The sequence below is a fragment of the Danio rerio genome, chromosome 2 (genome assembly GCF_052040795.2).
Source record: "Danio rerio strain M-AB ecotype USA chromosome 2, GRCz13ab, whole genome shotgun sequence".
In the NCBI taxonomy this organism is placed as follows: domain Eukaryota; kingdom Metazoa; phylum Chordata; class Actinopteri; order Cypriniformes; family Danionidae; genus Danio; species Danio rerio.
This window is the reverse complement of record NC_141022.1, coordinates 63,059,641-63,080,183: the sequence shown is the minus strand read 5'-3', so window position 1 is coordinate 63,080,183 and position 20,543 is coordinate 63,059,641. Positions and strand designations below refer to the sequence as shown.

Genomic DNA, 20,543 nt, shown 5'->3' with positions numbered 1-20,543 from the left:
CCCTTATTTTTTGGATTCCGTTTTTCCTCTTACCTGATTTCCGGAACCCCTGTTCGCCGGATTCAATCTCGGTCGTCGTCCCCGCGGCCGGCTCCTCCTCCTCCTCCGGGGCCTCCGGTCCGCCGACGCAACGCTGTCGCGGGAAAGCCCTCCACTCAGAGCACGGCGAGCGCGAAGAGGAGGGGCGGAGCGGCGCCACACTGCCCCGCAGCGTTCGCTCGAAAAAAACTAAACGCGGCCTTACGTACCTCCGGCCACGTAAATCGCGGTCTCCAGAAACGTCCGCGGGGCTACGTTTCCAGAATGAGCTTGGGTTGGTTGCAAACTGATATTTCCTTATAATATTATTCTACTTGGTTTATATAGTCATGCAAACATTTGTTTGTAGAGCAAGTAGTTTGACCGTTTTCTGCCGTTTATTATTCCTAGTCATTTCTCCGATAGGCGACTGAATCAGAAGTTCTAAAACAATCGCAAAAACAGCCGCACTTCCGCATTTTAGAATAAGGTCATTGTGTCGTTTACATATATTACAACTAATATGGAAAGCGAGTGCATGTTTTTACCAAATCTAATATTGGATTTATTTAAATGTGTGTGTGTGTGTGTGTGTGTGTGTGCGCGTAAAACAATATAGTTTGCACAAAGAAATGATGGAGTTGTTCTCTAAAGAAGTCGTTCCTCCACCCTGTATAGATCATCATTATGGCCGTTTTACATTATAACTAACGTGGTTCAAGCGATGGATCTGCGACAGAGAAACTACAGGCTTTGGGAAACACTCATCACTACATCGCTCTTTCCCAATTTGTGCATCATACTATGATAGTTCAGCCGTGAGTTACATCATTGTTTGGGGAATGCACCCCTGGTCGGTGTCGTCACCAACCAATTAGGCTAACACGAGAAATTTGCTTGTCCAGCATATTATTTACAGTAAATAACTGAACTGAACAACTATACCTCAGGGCGTCATAGTGGCAAAGTGAGTAGAACATTCGCCTTAAAGCAAGAAAGTTGCTGGTTCGAGTTTCGGCTGAATCAGTAGGTGTTTCATGTGGAGTTTGCATGTTCTCCCCGTGTTGGCGTGGGTTTCCACCCGGTGCTCCGGTTTCCCCCACAGTCCAAACACATGACCTATAGGGGAACTGATCAACTACACTGGTCGTAGTGTATATGTGTGAATGAGTGTGTATGGGTGTTTCCCAGTGTTGGGTTGCAGCTGGAAGGGCATCCGCTGTGTAAAACATATGCTAGATAAGTTGGCGGCTCATTCCGCTGTGGCGACCCCTGATTAATAAAGGGAGTAAGCCGAATGAACGAGTTTACATCGACACTTATCTTCATACAAAGTGTGTTTTCCAGTACGTGAGCATTGTTTGTGTGTGACCTACACTAATATCTTCATCAGTTTTTACAGGTTTGTGCACAGTGTTTAAGCAGTGATTGTGTGTGTGTTTTTAAGCGTAGTGTTGTTGTGCGAGGGTCAGCGGGTTTGTCGTCGTCTCCTCTTGTGTTGTATTTAAGCTGAGGTGTGTTGTGCAGACATTAATGGATTCGTTTATCTGCAGGCCGAGCGAGTGCCGTGATGCTTTTTAATGCACTCTTTCTGCGAGCGCCAGAGAAAGCCAGATTCATCTGAATGCAGGATTCTTCTCCCGCGCTTTTGTTGTGATTTTCAGGTGTCGGCGGTCCGGGGTGTTTGACTCCCTGCTGCTGCTAAATGGCGAAATAACGCATTAGCATTTAATTTCAAGGACAAAAAGGAGCCAAAGCGTGGCCCTGCATGAACACACGCCGCAGATTGAGTCGTGCAAAGGTGCGATTGGATGTTTACAGCTAAATAATTGCAGACCACTTGGAATTAGACCCGACGGAATTCAATCAATCAATCAATAACGGATAACACAGACACAGAGCGATGCGTCTGCGGGCTGGAATATTAATTACGGCCGTGAGAAGACCAGTGTGTTGACCACCAGTGCTTTGTTATCAGAGCTGTGTGTGTTTCATCCATCATTCAGCTCTACAGCAAACACATCGTTCATATGGGACACCAGCGCCTCTACATACTGATACACACTCTCATTGAGGCTGATACACACATCGATAGGGCTTTCCACACAGCGGCGATCAACACAATGGAAATTAGTGATGTCTTAGTTCTTAGTTCATTTAATAGTGCTTTTAAATAAGTGTATTATACTTTACATATTACAGTGTTTACATCTCTGACTTTATGAATGCTCCAGCATACTGTAGTATTAACTATAGTGGACTGATCAACAGTAATTAATAATGTTGTATACTTATAATATTGCGTCATTTGTTTATTTTATTATAGTTGCTGTGTTGCCATAGCAACTAAAGTATTACTACAAGGCATCAATAAGTATAGCGGTTGTAAATTTACCACAACAGATCAACTACTTTTGTTACCATAGTAACTATAGAAGTACCACAACAGATCAATAGTTGTTGTGTTAACAAAGCAACTATAAAAATACCACGACTGATCAATTATTATCGTTGTTGTGTTGCCATAGGAACTATATATTTACTACAACAGATCAATTACTACAGTTGTTGTGTTACTATAGAAACTAGAATTACCTCAACAGTTCAGTTAATATAGCTGTTTCCATAGCAACTAAATTACTATTGTTGTTGTGTTACTATAGCAGCTGTAGAACTACTTGAACAGATCAATTGCTATTGATGTTGTTACCGTAGCAGCTACAAAATTACCACAACAAATAAATTATTGTTGATGTGTTGCCATAGCAACCACAGAATTATCACAACAGATCAACTACTATAGTTGTTGTGTTCCTATAGCAACAATAGAATTACTACAATAGATCAATAACTAGTTGTCGTGTTACCATAGCAACTACAGAATTACCACAACAGATCAACTACTATAGTTGTTGTGTTCCTATAGCAACAATAGAATTACTACAATAGATCAATAACTAGTTGTCATGTTACCATAGCAACTACAGAATTACCACAACAGATCAACTAGTATAGCTGTTGTGTTCCTATAGCAACAATAGAATTACTACAATAGATCAATAACTAGTTGTCGTGTTACCATAGCAATTACAGAACTACTACAACCGATCAACTACTTTAGTTGTGTTACCATAGCAACAATATAGTTACTACAATAGATCAATAACTATAGCTGTTGTGTTACCATAGCAACTACTGAATTACCACAACAGATCAACTACTACTATAGCTGTGTTACCATAGCAACTACAAAATGACCTCAAGTGATCAATAACTATAGTTGTCGTGTTAACATAGCAACTACAGAATTACTACAACTGTTCAACTACTTTAGTTGCGTTACCATAGCAACAATAGAATTACTGCAAAAGATCAATAACTATAGCTGTCATATTACCATAGCAACAACAGAATTACTACAATAAATCAGTAACTATAGTTGTCGTATTACCCTAGCAACTACAGGATCACCACAAATGATCAATAACTATAGTTACCATGTTACCCTAGCAACTACAGAATCACCACAAATGATCAATAACTATAGTTATCGTGTTACCCTAGCAACTACAGAATCACCACAAATGATCAATAACTATAGTTATCGTGTTACCCTAGCAACTACAGAATCACCACAAATGATCAATAACTATAGTTGTTGTGTTACCATAGCAGCTACAAAATTACCAAAACAAATAAACTGTTGTTGTTGTGTTGCCATAGGAACTATAGAATAACCACAACAGATCAATAATTATAGTTGTTGTATTTCCATAGCAACTACAGAATTACCACAACATATCAACTACTATAGTTGTGTTTCCATAGCAACAATAGAATTACTACAATAAATCAATAACTATAGTTGTCGTGTTACCATAGTAACTACAGTATAACCGCAACTGATCAATTACTAGTTGTTGTGTTACCATAGCAGCTACAAAATTACCAAAACAAATAAATTATTGTTGTTGTGTTGCCATAGGAACTATAGAATAACCACAACAGATCAATAATTATAGTTGTTGTATTTCCATAGCAACTACAGAATTACCATAGCAGATCAACTACTATAGTTGTGTTACCATAGCAACAATAGAATTACTACAATAGATCAATAACTATAGCGACTACTGAATTGCCGCAACAGATCAACTGCTACTATAGTTGTGTTACCATAGCAACTACAGACTCATCTCAACTGATCAATAACAATAGTTGTCGTGTTACCATAGCAACTACAGAATTACTACAAATGATCAACTACTTTAGTTGTGTTACCATAGCAACAATAGAATTATTGCAATAGATCAATAACTATAGCTGTCTTACTACCATAGTTACTACACAATCACCACAACAGATCAACTACTATAGTTGTTGTGTTACCATAGCAACAATAGAATTACTACAATAAATCAATAACTATAGTGGTCATGTTACTATAGCAACTACAGAATCACCACAACAGATCAATTACTTTTGTGTATATTATGCACATAAGCATGATACCAGTATAGTTGAGGGGGTTTCAGTCTAGTTTACGGATGTTTTGAAGCCCCCAATAAGCCACTGCCATTTAACGCTTGAAAAGTTTCTGAAGTTTTTAATTGAAGACGGTGTCATGTGAAGTCATGTTGCTCAGCGGATGCATCTGACTGAAAGCGAGCCGTGTTTAATATCCAGTGAGACGAGGTGTGTGTGTGTGTGTGTGTGTGTGTTGCAGATCGTGTGCATGTAATGATCTGCAGCTCCAGAGCCTCCGCCATCAGCTAAAGCAGCGCACTAACTAGACAAGACAAGGGAAGTAATTGACAAGGCCTGTGTGTGTCAGCGGAGGAAGAGCTTAAAGAGGCTTCATTTACCCCGACAGCGCACGCACACACACACCGGCACACATTTGTCCCCGTCAGTGGCGCATCATGAACGCCGCACACGTCGCCGCATGTGTTTCTGAAGCGTCCACACACAATGGTCTTCAGAAGCGCACACACACACACACACACACACACACAAATCTATCCATCTTTTAGCAGCGCCAGCCAGGGGCGAGAATCGATACGACCGCCCCTCGATAGAGGAGCCAATTTCTCCTAAAGATTTTCCAGTCAGACTTAAAAGGCCTTTTGTTATTGCAGCAGGAACAAAAGTAAACTTTCAACATTAGACCACGCTGAGGAGAGGTCCACAGAGAACACAACACTGGAGAGACCACAACTGATCACACACACACAAACCTCCACATACGTCCACACAGTTGTTACACACACTCACTCATATGCAGTGTTGGGGAGTAACTAGCTACATTTAACGGCGTCACATCATTTAATTACAAAATAAAAGTCACAGTAATTCGTTACAGTCACTGAGAAAACACGTGTGACTAAATTACTGACACTTATGAAAGTGGTAAAGATTACAAATAGGGCTGCATCTAAATATATTCTTTAAAAAATCTGGGATATGTTGAACAATGGCTGCACGGTGGTGCAGCGAGTAGCACGTTCACCTCACAGCAAGAAGGTCGCTGGTTCGAGCCTTGCCTGGGTCAGTAGGCTTGAAGCTCAGATCTGACTCCAGAGTCACACCAAGATACTTGACCTTATGTTTTACATACGTACAAACACACACACACACACCTACGTGCACGCATTTGTTATACACACACACACACACACACACACACACACACACACACACACACACACACACACACACACACACACACACACACACACACACACACACACACACACACACACTCATATACACAAACTGACAGATATACACACACAAAATCACACACACACACACATACACACACACACACACATTTCCTCATAGATTTATAATAAATCTTTACAGATGAAAGTTATTGATTGGTCAGCATGGTGTCTCAGTGGCCTCAGAGCAAGAAGGTCTCTGGTTCGAGTCTCGGCTGGGTCAGTTGGTGTTTCTGTGTGGAGTTTGCATGTTCTCCCCGTGTTGGCGTGGGTTTTCTCCGGGTGCTCTGGTTTCCCCCACAGTCCAAACACATGCGCTATAGGGGAACTGATCAACTACACTGACTGTAGTGTATATGTGTGTGTGTGTGTGTGTGTATGTGTGTGTGTGTGTGTGTGAGAGAATGAGTGTGTATGGGTGTTTCCCAGTACTGGATTGCAGTTGGAAGGGCTTCTGCAGTAAAAAAAAAAAAAACCTATGCTGGAATATTTGGCAGTTCATTCTATTGTAATGACCTCTGATAAATAAGCAACTAAGCCGAAGGAAAATGAATGAATGAATGAAAGTTATTGGTGAATAACATTAGATTGTTAATGCTAAGATGGGGATCATTTTTGTGAATACTACAGTAAACACTACATCATAACTAATGCAAGTCACTCTGAATAAATATTACTGCTTAGTGATGCCAAGGTTCTCAATATAATATTGAACCGTACAGTACGACCTCCACGGTTCAATACGCGCTTGTGAATTGCGATTTTCTCGATTTTGCGTTTAAATAATTTGTGCATTTTATATCTCCCTGAATTGACTGTGTGTGCCTCTAAATTCATGAGCTGAGATGAGGAAACTCCTCCCCGCGAGTAAATATCCAATCACTATGCTCTAAAGATAGGGGGCGCCTGACCATCACTCCACACTTTAACATGGCGAGTGGCAGTGAAGTGAGGCAACAGTACGAGAAAGCGCCGGCGTCTTTCAAATCTGCGGTGTGAGGACACTTCGGTGTTGCCGAAGAGTATAATGCCAATAAAAGAAATAACGGTGAACAAATCATAACTGTGTGCAAGCATTGATTTACACGTATAACCATGACTGCACATCTGCAGCGCATCACCCAGCAATATCACTGTCTGAAGCAGGAGAGCAGAGAAGGTAATAAAGTCCTCCAAACAGCAACAATCCCTCGCTGAATCCTTCAAGCAAACATACCCAACTGATTCCGAGACACACACAAAATAACAAAGGCAGAGCGGGTGCTTATTGATAAAGATTTGCAGCCGAGTTTGGTGTTTGGAGATGTGGGCTTCTGTCATCTTATAAAAGCACTCGATCCACATTACAGACTACAGTCTCGCACTTTTTCAGCAGCGAGATAATGAAGATGGTTTATTTATGTTTACTGAAGTACAAATATGTTTATTTGAAATGGCCAATTTATCTTTATTAACTCCACATGTGTGTTTATTCTCAAAGTGGAGGATTTCATGTGTTCTCCAGTTTGTGCATGGGCTACCAGCAGCTGTGAGATTTCAGTGTTCATTTGTTAATACAATACACTAGGAAGTAGTGCACTTTTCTTGGCTTTTAAGTAAAACAAAATGAGCAATAAATCGATTTTATTTTTTTCTTCGTAACCTCTTACTGTTCCTATTGCCAATAGAATAAAAAACATGTGTCAAGCCATGAGAACTGAACCGAAAACAGTGTTAAAAACCGAGGTATGTATTGAACCGTGGGCTAACTGTATTGTTGCATCAATAATGGTCATCATACACTTTATCCACTTAAACTCCTCTATCCTTTTTTAGAGGAATTTAGGATTCAGAAAAGGGGGAAATGGGGGAGGTACAAAACTTGTGGATGGGTAGAAATTTGTTTTTGGACCAGAACATAACAGTGTCCTTGGTATCTTTGGCTTGTACTAGACTAAAGCAGTGACTGATTAGTGATCAGCAGCAGGGCCAGACGGAATCAGCGGACGTTTTTTGCTATTTCTGCGGAGAATTTTGGTAAAAATCTGCGGATTTCTGCGGAATTATTTTGGGAGTATCCAGCGGAGTATCATAACTAAACCCTTAATATATTAAATAAAAAGTAATAATTACTGAATAAAAACTGAATAAATTCAGATTTACACATTTACTCAAGTTAAAAAACAGAATTAATAATGGGCTAAAAATCTGCAGAAATCTGCGGAAAATCTGCGGAATTCTGCGTGCGCAGATTTCGTGTGGGCCTAGTGATCAGTTAAGAAATTAGTGTTTGCACATGTGTGCAGTGTGTGTGTGTGTGTTTGTGTGTGTGTGTGTGTGTGTGTTTGTGTGTGTGTGTGTGTGCGACCCATTATATCCTGTATATAAATGAATGAATGAATGAATGAATGAATGAATGAATGAATGAATGAATGAATGAACGAACGAACGAACGAACGAACGAACGAACGAACGAACGAACGAACGAACGAACGAACGAACGAACGAACGAACGAACGAACGAACGAACGAACGAACGAACGAACGAATGAATGAATATTATAGCAGCGTTTGTGAGCTTGATTGGCTGTTTCAGGTGTGTTTGATTCGGGGTGGAGCTAAACTCTTCAAGACGCCAACCCCCCGGACTGAGTTTGCACACCCTTGCTGTAGGGGAGCTGATTAACTAAATTAGCCGTAGTGTTTGAGTCTGTGTGTGTGGGTGTTTCCCAGTCCTGGGTTGCAGCTTGAAGCGTATCCGCTGAGTCAAACATATGCTGGAATAGTTGTCAGTTCATTCCGCTGTGGTGACCGCTGATATATAAGCAATTAAGCCAAAGGAAAATGAATGAATGAATGAATGATATAGGTTTAGTTGCAGATATGAGATCCGCCATCCAGTTAAGTTGAATTTATGAAATTGCATGAGCTAATAAAATATAAACCGTAAACGCAATGCAAGTCGCATTGAATAAAAGCATCTGCCAAACGCATAAAAAATGAATCACGGTTCATTCATATAAAGAAATAGCACGCAAAAACTGCACAGCACAGTTGGAGAACAAGCCTCAGTGTTTACTTCAGAAACAAATCACTTTTACAGCCGCATCACTGAACACCACAACATGTCAGAGGAACATCCACTGCAATACAACACACGCACATTTCTGAGCATACATATACAGTATACTGCTGCCCCTACACACACACACACACACACACACACACACACACACATACGTTTATTGCATCATGACAAATGAGTCTGGTTCTGCAGTTGTATTGTTTTCCTCCACCATTATATATCAGCATAATCAGTGGTTTCATGATCATTTCAGAGCCGTATTCCTTTAATCAAGGATCCTCTGCTGTACGCTTTGCTCATCGGCGTGTGTGTGTGTGTGTGTATGTGTGTGTGTGGAGCGTTTGCTCTAAATCAATACTGCCATAAACAAAACCAGAAGGGGAAAATAATGAAATGGATGAGTCGACCCAGCTGAAGGTCAAAACCGTCCAATTACAGCAAATTAATGTCCCTGTTATGAATGTAATTAAAACAGCAGCATAAAACAAGCGTTCAGCGGGAACTCCAGTTAACCTAGTCAGCTCCCTACGTAGACAACATACTCCTGAAGTCAACTAGACAGCAGGATCATCTGGCCTTTTAAGACGGCACCACATGTCCCCTAATGGAGAATCAATCTGGCGATTACTGTGCTGCTCCCACACTCACGGGCGCTTCACAAAAGAGGAGACCTGCTTAAATAAGGGATGTAAATGTCAGCCGCTTTTAATCAATTAGAGATTTAAATGCTTTTATTCTGGTGGCATATTTCATTAGTGTGCAGCTTCTTTTGTTTTGTTAAATATTTCAATATTGTTTGCTTTTATTCAGTTCACATATTGCTCCGTTATTTGAATATTAGTTGTTCTGTGCGAGTTTTTTTTTTCTTTTTTTTTTGGGGGGGGGGGTTGTTTGTTTTAAAACATGTCAATATTTGATGCGTTTAAAGAAATATCGCAAAATATTTTCCATTAAAGGTGCTGGATGTAAGTTTGTGACTCCAACAAAGCACAAAAACACCATAACATGTGTGCAGATATTTAGTGAACGCTCGTGTTTATCTGAGAAACAATCCTGAAGTCAGATATTCTGCTTTGAGAATGTGCGTTACGTGCTGGAGTGTCCATCTTTGTTTTGTTTTTAACCCGTCCAATGCCACTTTAGCCAATTATATTTCAGCACACCGGCTTGCCTTGCTGGAAAAGAGCGTATTTCATTAGCCCCTTTCACACAGTGATACCGGTCAATATCCGGAAAATTTATGGAACGACTTTACGTTATGGAATTTTTCCGGAAAAGACCGTTCACACATCCACTCCATAATACTGGTAAATTCTGACATCATTAACCAGAAATGAGCTCTGTGTTTGTAAACATTTGACGACATCACAAACTCTGTGGAAGGATCAGTATTGTGAACATCATCGATGAAAACACATATGGAGGAACACTTTCGCATGTCGATATGTACACGATATGTGTGTGTGCTGGTGCTCACCAGCTGCTTCTCGGGCACACGCGACACATCAGGCAACTGGAAGTTTGAAGATTCAAATATTGGTTTGCTTTATTCTCTTAAAAATTCAAATATCGGTTTGTTATTTTGTTATCAGGAGATTCAATATCAGTCGGATATTTTGTTATTAAAGATTCAAATATTGGTTGGTTTTGCTCAATAAAACATTCAAATATCAGTTTGCTTTGTTCCCTTAAAAATCACATATTGAGAATATGTGAATTAAATAGAATTAAATATCAGTCAGTAATTTTTTGTTAGAGATTCAAATATTGGTCAGTTATTTTCTGTTACATATTCAAAGATCTGTTGGTTATTCTTTTGTTAGAGATTCAAATGTCGGCCAGTTATTTTCTGTTAGAGAATTAAATATCGGTCAGTTATTTTCTGTTAGAGAATTAAATATCGGTCAGTTATTTTTCTGTTAGAGAATTAAATATCGGTCAGTTATTTTCTGTTAAAGATTCAAATATCGGCCAGTTATTTTCTGTTAGAGAATTAAATATCGGTCAGTTATTTTCTGTTAACGATTCAAATATCGGCCAGTTATTTTCTGTTAGAGATTTAAATAACAGTCAGTTAATTTCTGTTAGAGATTTAAATATTGGTCAGTTATTTTCTGTTAGGGATTCAAATATCGGTCAGTTATTTTCTGTTAGAGATTCAAATATCGGTCTGTTATTTTCTGTTAGAGATTCAAATATCCGTCAGTTATTTTCTGTTAGAGATTCAAATATCGGTCAGTTATTTTCTGTTAGGGATTCAAATATCGGTCAGTTATTTTCTGTTAGGGATTCAAATATCGGTCGGTTATTTTTTGTTAGAGATTCAAATATCGGTCAGTTATTTTCTGTTAGAGATTCAAATATCGGTCAGTTATTTTCTGTTAGGGATTCAAATATCGGTCAGTTATTTTTTGTTAGAGATTCAAATATCGGTCGGTTATTTTCTGTTAGAGATTCAAATATCGGTCTGTTATTTTCTGTTAGAGATTCAAGTTACTTTTTGTTAGAGATTCAAATATCGGTCAGGTTTTTTCTGTTATACATTCAAATATTAGTCAGTTTTGCTAAAGAAAATATTCGAATATCGGTTTGCTTTGTTGCCTTAATTTCAAATATTGGTTTGTTTTTTTGATATTAGGAGATTCAAATACTGGTTGGTTTTTTTCTATTAGAGATTTTAATTTCAGTCTGTTATTTTCTATTAGAGATTTAAATGTTAGTTGGTTTTATCTGATTAAAGATTCCAAGTTAGGTTTGCTTTGTTTGGGTAGACATTCAAATACCTGTCCATTGTTTTCTATCAGAGATTGAAATGTCGGTTAGTTTTGCTTGATTACAGACTCAAGTATTGTCAGAGGTTTTTCTAATAATACATCAAAATGTTGATCATTTGAATCAGAACAACAACTGAAAAAACCCCAAATGATTTAGCTCTGCTAAAATATTTAAACATCGGTTATTTGTGTTCTGTTAAATCATTTAAATATCAGATGCATGTGTTGTCAATTATTGTGCTATTAAATATGAACTAGCTAAAATGTCATGTTAAATGTGACTCAGTTTGGTACAATTCCCCAAAAGACAGCAGAGAATATTATCAACTCATTAAGTCATTCAAAACTGAAGCATATTTCTAAATCCGTCCTCTATTTCCCCAGTGTGTGCTGTGTATTTTCACGAGTGTGGTATCATTATCTTCGTAACACACGCTCACGTCAGCCTCGATTGGAATCAACTGTTGAGTCGACACGTCCAGTTTCTGTCTATGTAGAGCACTCACTTCTGAGTAAATGTCTATGTAGGCAGCAGACAGCGAGACAGCTCTCTTCTGTCTCTCTCCGCCAATTCAGCAATTACCGCTGTTCATCGTCCGCCAGGACAGAGCGGCTCAATCCGTTTGGATGGCTCTAACAAACGCCCGCGAGTCCCTAAAGACGCCACCAGCAGCCAATCTCAGGTAATTTAAAGCCGCTGCCAACGCTGTCTCTCTGCCACCTCGGCCCTCAGGGGCCCGTGACTCTCTTATTTCACTTCCCTATCGGCAGCTCCAAATCACATGTATATATACTGTCCGTTCAGGCACTTTGAAGTGGAGAGGATTTAACCAATCAATCGCTGTATCATCATCAATCAGGCCGTCGATCGATCGTGTGCTGAAATGGAGCAGATCTGGAGGATAATCTGAGATGTGTCCGAGACGCTGGACATTATCTGCTGGAACACTAAATACACACTCAGTCCAGCTCAGCGGATGATGAAACACAAACCTGGCTTTAGATTAGTCAATTACAGCTTATATGTGACGTCATCTGCCACCAGAATCAGTCTTCAATCAATACTGGCTGATTAGAGGGAAAAATGCAAAAAAATAAAATAAAATAAAAAAAACATGCAAAAAATGTACCCTGTATATTAGAATGTCACATATACATGTCATATCATACACTGATTTATGAATTATAATTTGCATAATAAGACTTATTAGCTAAGCAGTTTGACTGCCTTTAAAATTTGGTTCATTATTTTAAGAAATTGTTAATTAAAAAAATAAAATAAAATAAAATAAATAAATAAATAATAATGATAATAAACAAAAATAAAAGTTATAATTGTGTTATTATATAAAATAAATTTCATATAACATTATAGTAAATAATCTGTGATAAAGTATTACTATTATCCATAATTATTATCAGTAATAATAATAATAATAATAATAATAATAATAATAATAAATACTACTACTACTACTACTAATAATAATAATAATAATAATAATAATAATATATTTTGTAATCATTATTGTTGTTGTTGTTATTTTTCAAAGTAATACTTCATTCTTTATAAAGTATAAAAATCTAATTATATTACTATATACTATGGCAATATTTCAACTTTTGTAAATTACTACAATAATAATAATAAAAATTATAACAAAATTAAAAGTTATAATTCTATTATTATATAAAATATTATATAAAATACATAAATTTAGACACTATTATTTTAATAATAATATTATACTGTGACAAAGAATTAGAATTATTCTTAATTATTAGTATTATTAGTGCCATTATAATGAAGTATAATTTGAAAGTATAATTTGTTTTAAAAATCTAATTATATTACTAAATACGGCAATATTTCTACTTTCGTACATACTACTACAATATTATTAAGGTACTGTAAAAGAACAAATTACCAGTTTAACAAAAACAATTGCAATTATAAAAAATTAAAGAAAAAACAAAAATATATATATAAAAAATAAACAAAAAATAATAATAATGAAAAGGGGTTTTCTTATTTTAATACTTTTTAGTCATGTGATTTTTTTTTGTATATTTAATAACGCTGATTTGTTTTTAGAGATTGTTTAGATCAAAATCAGTTTTGCTTGATTAAAGATTCAAATATCAGTTTGCTTTGTTCTATTAGTCATTTAAATATCGGTCGGCTATTTTTATAGAGATTCAAATATCGGTTGGTTTGACTTGATTAATGATTTAAATATCGGTTTAACTTAATCTATAAGAGATTCATAAATATCGGTTGGTTATTTCTATTAGTTGTTCTAATATTAGTTGGTTATTTTTATAAGAGATTTAAATATCGGTTTTCAATTCAATATCATTGTTCAATTAGATATTCACATATCAGCCCATTATTGTTCATTAGAGATTCAAATATGAGTTGGCTTTGCTTGATTAAATATTTAAATATCTGTTTGATTTGATCTATTGGAGCTTAAACATTTTTTTTTTTCATAAAAACATAAAAATCTAGATTTACTAGATTAAAGATTCAAATATTGCCTTGTTTTATTAGACATTCAAATATCAGTTATTTTCTATTCAAGGATGAAATATTGGTTGGTTTTGATCTTAGACACTATAAGTCCAGTCTGATTTCTTTTAATATAAACTTTAATATTGGTCAGTTTTACTCGAATACAATTTTAAATATTGGTTAGAATTTATCTTTAGGAGATTCATAACAATCAAATCGTAATTTTCCATTAGAGAATCAAATATCAATTGAATTTACTTGATTAAAGATTCAAATATCGGTTTGATTTGATCTATTAGAGATTCAAACATCGGTCAGTTATTTTCTGTTAGGGATTCAAATATTGGTCAGTTATTTTTCTGTTAGAGATTCAAATATTGGTCAGTTATTTTCTGTTAGAGATTCAAATATCGGTCAGTTATTTTCCAATAGAGATTCAAATATCGGTCAGTTATTTTCCAATAGAGATTCAAATATCGGTCAGTTATTTTCCAATAGAGATTCAAATATCGGTTGGTTACTGTCTATTAGACACTGAAATATTGGTTGGTTTATTGGTCTGTTTTCTTTTATTATAAACTCTAATATCGGTCTGTTTTACTCGATTACAATTTCAAATATCGCTTTGTTTTAGTTTGCTGTTACAGATTTGAACATGAGTAAATGTATTCTACAAGAACTTCAAATATTGATTGAGTTTGTCTTAAGATGTGTAAATGTCAGTCATTTATAGTTGTTGAAATAAACGTCAGTATCCTAGGTAAGGGGTTTGCTTATTTCAATTGTTTTTTATGAAATACTTTTTTGTATCAAATATTAACGCTGATTTGTTTCAGAGATGGTTTTGATGTGGTCTGAGCCCCAGAATTGAAGCTGAAGGGAATAAAGTTGAGCACAGAGCAGCATCTTTCCCTGTCAGACTGGTATCATTTGACAAATGGAGAGAAAATTGCAGTGATTTGCTGAAAGCGCGGTGTTTTGGCGCTGGTTAAGTGTGCGGTGTGACGGGCTGATTTGAGGAGGTCACGGCTCTGAATGCTGATGTGTGTGTGTGTGTGTGTGTGTGTGTGTGTGTGTGTGTGTGTGTGTGTGTGTGTGTGTGTGTGAATGCATGAGAGCCGCGGCGGCGCTCTGGACAATCAAAACAAGCAGGAGGCCGATCGAACCTTTCCGGAGCGCAGGACAATGAAGCTTCCGGAAGGTTTCCCTGAGGAGGACAGAAGCACACCACATAATCACTATATTCATGAGTGTGTGTGTGTGTGTAAGTTTGTTTGTGTTTGTATATAGTTGTGTGTCTAAGTGAGTATGCATGTGTGTGCATTTATTTGTAAGTATGTAACAGTGTGTGTGTTACTGAATGTGTAGGTATGATATAGGTGCGTGAGTGAGTGTATGTACATGCGAGCATGTGTGTGTGTTATGCTTTTGTGTGAGTGAGTTTGTGTGTGTGTGTGTGTGAAAGAGAGAGAGGGTGCATTTGCTTGCTTGTGTGTGAGAGAGAGTGTGTATATTGTATGTATGTGTTTGTTTATATAGGTGTAAGTGTGTATGTATATAGGCATGTGTGGGTGTGTGTTTGTTCTAGTTTGTGCATAGGTGTGCATGTATGAGTTTGTGTCTGTGTGTGTATACATGTGTATATATGAGTGTGTGTGTGTGTGAGCATGTGAGTGTGTGTGTTTATCAGGATGCGTATTGATCCTCTATGATTCTCTGTTGGATACGGCTCTGCTTCAGGAGTTCTGCTCCTCTGAGCTTCGATCTGGACCCAGTGACCGCCCAGCTCTACACACACACACACACACACACACACACACACACACACACACACGTTGGATCTGCACCGTTGTTTCTGGGTTAACAATGCTCCTCCAGTTGAGAGAAACCTCGGCTTCAGACCAACTGAACACACGACTTTCAGGAGCAGAAACTAACGAGGACCGGAGAAAAAACCCCCCAAAATCAACACAAATGACCCAAAATATTAGATATGATGGTAAAGGCGGCTCTGCAAATTTATAATATTCATGCATTCATTTTCCTTCAGCTTCAGCTTAGTCTCTATTTTATAGGTCGCTCTAGCAGAATGAACCGCTAACAATTCCAGCATAATTTACACAGCAGATGCCCATCCAGCTGCAACCCAGTACCGGGAAACACCCATACACACTCATTCACACACACACTCATAGACTACGGCCAGTGTAGTTGATCAGTTCCCCTATAGCACATGTGTTTGGACTGTGGGGGAAACCGGAGCACCCGGAGGAAACCCACACCAACACGGGGAGAACATGCAAACTCCACACAGAAACACCAGCTGGCATGGAGATTCATAGTACTGTCACATGTCTCTTTACGTATTGTACTGTAAGTTTACTATTACAAGAAACACACACACAGAGGATCGTCACTAGACATCCTCTCTTCACCTATCTGGATCGCAGGCAATGTTGTCATTAGCAAGACGCCTTGGAAAGAAACGCCTTGAATGACGAATCCATCCTTGCATTGCTGCTACCTCCATCTGGTCACAGGCCTCCCCCATGGCTTGGATGAGGGGTACGTCAGCCTGGAGATTAAGATCATACACCTTCCTCCGCCATGCCGAGAAAAACTCCACTAAAGGGTTGAGGAACGGAGAGTATGGTGGAAGATACAGGACGGGGAAATGTGGGTGTTGCTGAAACCAGTTCTGAACCAGAGCAGAGCGGTGGAAAGCCACATTGTCCCAGACCATACATATATACATTAGATGTCGCCTACCATGTTGTTGTCTATTGGAAGGAATGCGTCAATAGAGCTGGCATTTTAGTACAGGGTAGCGCTCCTTTGAAAAAAATGCGGGACCAAGCTGCAGTGGAGGACTGTCCATCCAGACCCAGATAAATACACATATACACATATATCTATGATCAGGATTTTTCCCGGAGGTCAGTATGCATTTTTTTTTAAATTACGAAAATTAATAATAATAATTCATTTTATTTGTAAATGGTGCCTTTTAAGACCCAAGGTCGCCTTACAAACAGCCATGCTAAAAAAATTAAACATTACTAAAACAATCATTGACCAAACAGGTTAAAACACAATAGCGAATATTAAAGAATATAATACAAAACATGATAAATATTGTTCAAGGAAAGCCCGCTTAAAACAATTGTTCTTTAGACAGGATTTAAAAGTGTGAAGACTATCACTGCTCAGATCTTGGGGAAGTGAGTTCCATAGGCGAGGAGCCATAGAGCTGAAGGATCTGTCTCCCAATGTGCTCAATCGAGGTGGTACCAGGGTGGAGTTGTTGGCTTATCTAAGGGTACGAGAAGGGGTGGAGATATGGAGAAGTTCAGTGAGATATTGAGGAGCGAGATTACGAAGTGCCTAAAAAGTTAGAAGTAATATTTTAAAGTCAATATGATTCTTTACTGGAAGCCAGTGGAGCTGATAGAGGAGTGGTGTGACGTGCATGTGAGACAGGGTCCTAGAGATGACACGAGCTGCATGGTTCTGAACCAGTTGGAGTTTATGGAGAAGTTTGGAAGGAAGTCCAGAAAGAAGTGCATTACAGTATTCTAGATGTGAAGTAACTAATGCGTGGATAAGAATGGCTGTGTTATTGGTTGTGAGAGAAGGGTGGATTCGAGTGGTATTACGCAGGTGGAAATATGCAGTGTAATATTATTGTATACATATGTGCTTATAGCTGTGCAAACATAGGCTGATTTTTGGCTTCTTGAGTGTAGGGTTTTGCTAATAGTGTTTTAATTTTAGTGTGTAAGCAATCCAAAAAAACTGTAATGTCAAGCCCTGAGTGAGCAGATCACATTGTACCTCCGTGTCCTAACAACACGCTACATGACGAGGTACACAGTGATGAGCAACTGGGCTGTTTGTGTAACCCCACCGGTCCTATGCACACAACCCGCTCCGAACTGGTATCGAACCGGCGACCTTTCACATGGGCGTCGGTTGCTCTACCAAGGAGGCTAAACACCATGACCTCTAGCACCAGATCAGAAGCACAGAATAGTGCACTCACTGCACTCCAGCACAGTGCTGAGCTTTATAATCTAATGAACACATATTAAACCTCTTTAACATGATTAAATGCTGAATCACTGATATGTGTTGGTTTGCACTGAGTGTCAGTTCTGAAGTTCAGTGTCAGACGCTTTATTCTCCAGATCTGAGCTGAACTATCTGCTGCTGCTGTCAGTAGTGTGGTGATACAGGTCATGTCAAACTCACATTACTAGCATTTAACACCGAAATATGCAATATGCACATCAATTATAGCATATTTTTTATGACACTGTTTACGAATAGTTAATATTTTTACAGTACTGTGACAGCTGGGTTTAGGTGGGAACTAAAAAATACAATTTGTTAGGTAATTTAATAGACATCAGAAATAATACTCAGTACAACCAGGGCTTAATTTGTGCTGGGACACCTCTGAAATCTGATCCGGCACCTCATTTTACCGATCCCCCTCCTCAATCGCCGTTCTGCCCAGTCCACTGTTCACTTTCGCTTTCTTCCGTGACTCCCAACCCTCTTCACTGTCATCCGTGACACCCCCGCCCCGATCACTTTCATCCGCCATTCACCGCACCAACACCTGTCACCCCCCACCCCCCACTCCCTACTTTAGTGCGCGATACCATCCATGAGTAACATGCCTGATCCGTTAACCCGATCTGGGACCTCGCAATTCACAAATTAAGCACTGGGCACAACTACTGTGTTTACATTACTGTGACAGCTGGGTTTAGGGTTAAAGTCGGGGTAGACATTAATAAAATACAAGAAATGGGAAATTTCATAAATAATATAAATAATTCTCAACTTCCGGCTGCAACAATATCCGATATCGCAACAACCTTGTGATTGCGTGTTTTGAACCAGATGTGCAATACCTCGTTCAACCACTGGGTGTCAAACTTGCATTCATTCATTTTCTTGTCGGCTTAGTCCCTTTATTAATTCGAGGTCGCCACCGCGGAATGAACCACCAACTTGTCCAGCAAGTTTTTACGCAGCTGATGCCCTTCCAGATGCAACCCATCTCTGGGAAACATCCACACACACACACTCATACACTACGGACAATTTAGCCTACCCAATTCACCTGTACCGCATGTCTGTGGGGGAAACCGGAGCACCCGGAGGAAACCCACGGGAACACAGGGAGAACATGCAAACTCTACGAGGCGACAGCACTACCTACTGCGCCACTGCTTCGCTGTCAAGCTTACATAAAGCACTTCAATGGAAAACTCACCTAATTTAGACTCACTATTTCTGAAAACACTATATTTTGTGCTAAAAAAAGTAAGTGAGTGTACTGCTGAAAATCTTACGTACACTGTAAAATAAATCCGTTATTTTACGTTTTTTTTTTTTTTTTCCAGGAGTTAGGGTGCCTAAAAAAATAAAATAACAGCTGGTAAATTACAGACACTTACTGGAAACTAAAATGTAAGGAAATTTCTGTAGATTAAAGCTCATTATATTATGGTAAATATCTGTAATTTCACAGCTGTTATTTTACGTTTTTTTCTGCCGAAAAAAAAAACCTTGAAAATAACAGATTTTTTTACAGTGTACGTAAGATAAGCAGTTTCTGCAGCGCACTCACTTTTCCGTCATTATGAGCAGCTTGAACATTCTCCGCAGTCAAAGACATGATCAAACACACATTTACTAACTTCAGACACACATGAATCTGTCCTGAACTCCTCAATCCAGAAGAAAAGGAAGCAGAAAGCTCCTCATTTGTCTTCCTCGGCCTATATAACGTGTGTTTTGTGATGGGGAAAAGCGTCCGCTGAGGGTTGATCTTCAGCTCATTATGTTTGATCATCCAACAAACAACACCATTAACACGCCTTGTTGTTTTAAGATCTCGAACAAATTCCTCTTGTTTTTCCACGCAGAGAGCAAGAGGAATAATTCAAGGCTGAGCGTTTGGAGAATTTGGAAATGAGTGGGTCGAAAATGAAAAGCCGCTGTAATTTATCATGAAGGAGTGCAGCAGAAATCAGGTTATCTGTGGAACCCAATACACCGGAGCACATGTGCGGAGTGCATTATCTCATCTGATGCAGAGAAACACACGCAAACACACTCGCTTCACTGGCGGACGCTTCAGATTTCAGACTACATCAACATCTCGACTTACGCTTTATGACATCTTTAACACAGGTAAACAGAAATCAGAGAACACGGAATATTTTTCACTGAAAATAAAAATAAATAAATAAATAAACGTAAAAATAAATACATCTATCTAAAAATCAATGATTGAATGAATGAACTAATTAATTAACAAAGGACAAATAAATATTAAATAAAAACCATAAATAAAAATAAACAAATGCTGCAAAAGGTAGTCAGAATTTTTTAAGTTTTTATTTATATGATATAAGTTCAAAGACTACATC

At 38.3% G+C, this 20,543-nt stretch overlaps 1 protein-coding gene across 22 annotated transcripts in view; it reads right to left on the bottom strand.

Moving 5' to 3' along the window:
• si:ch1073-391i24.1 overlaps window positions 1–20,543 on the bottom strand; it is a 329,366-nt gene that overhangs the window by 225,169 nt on the left and 83,654 nt on the right.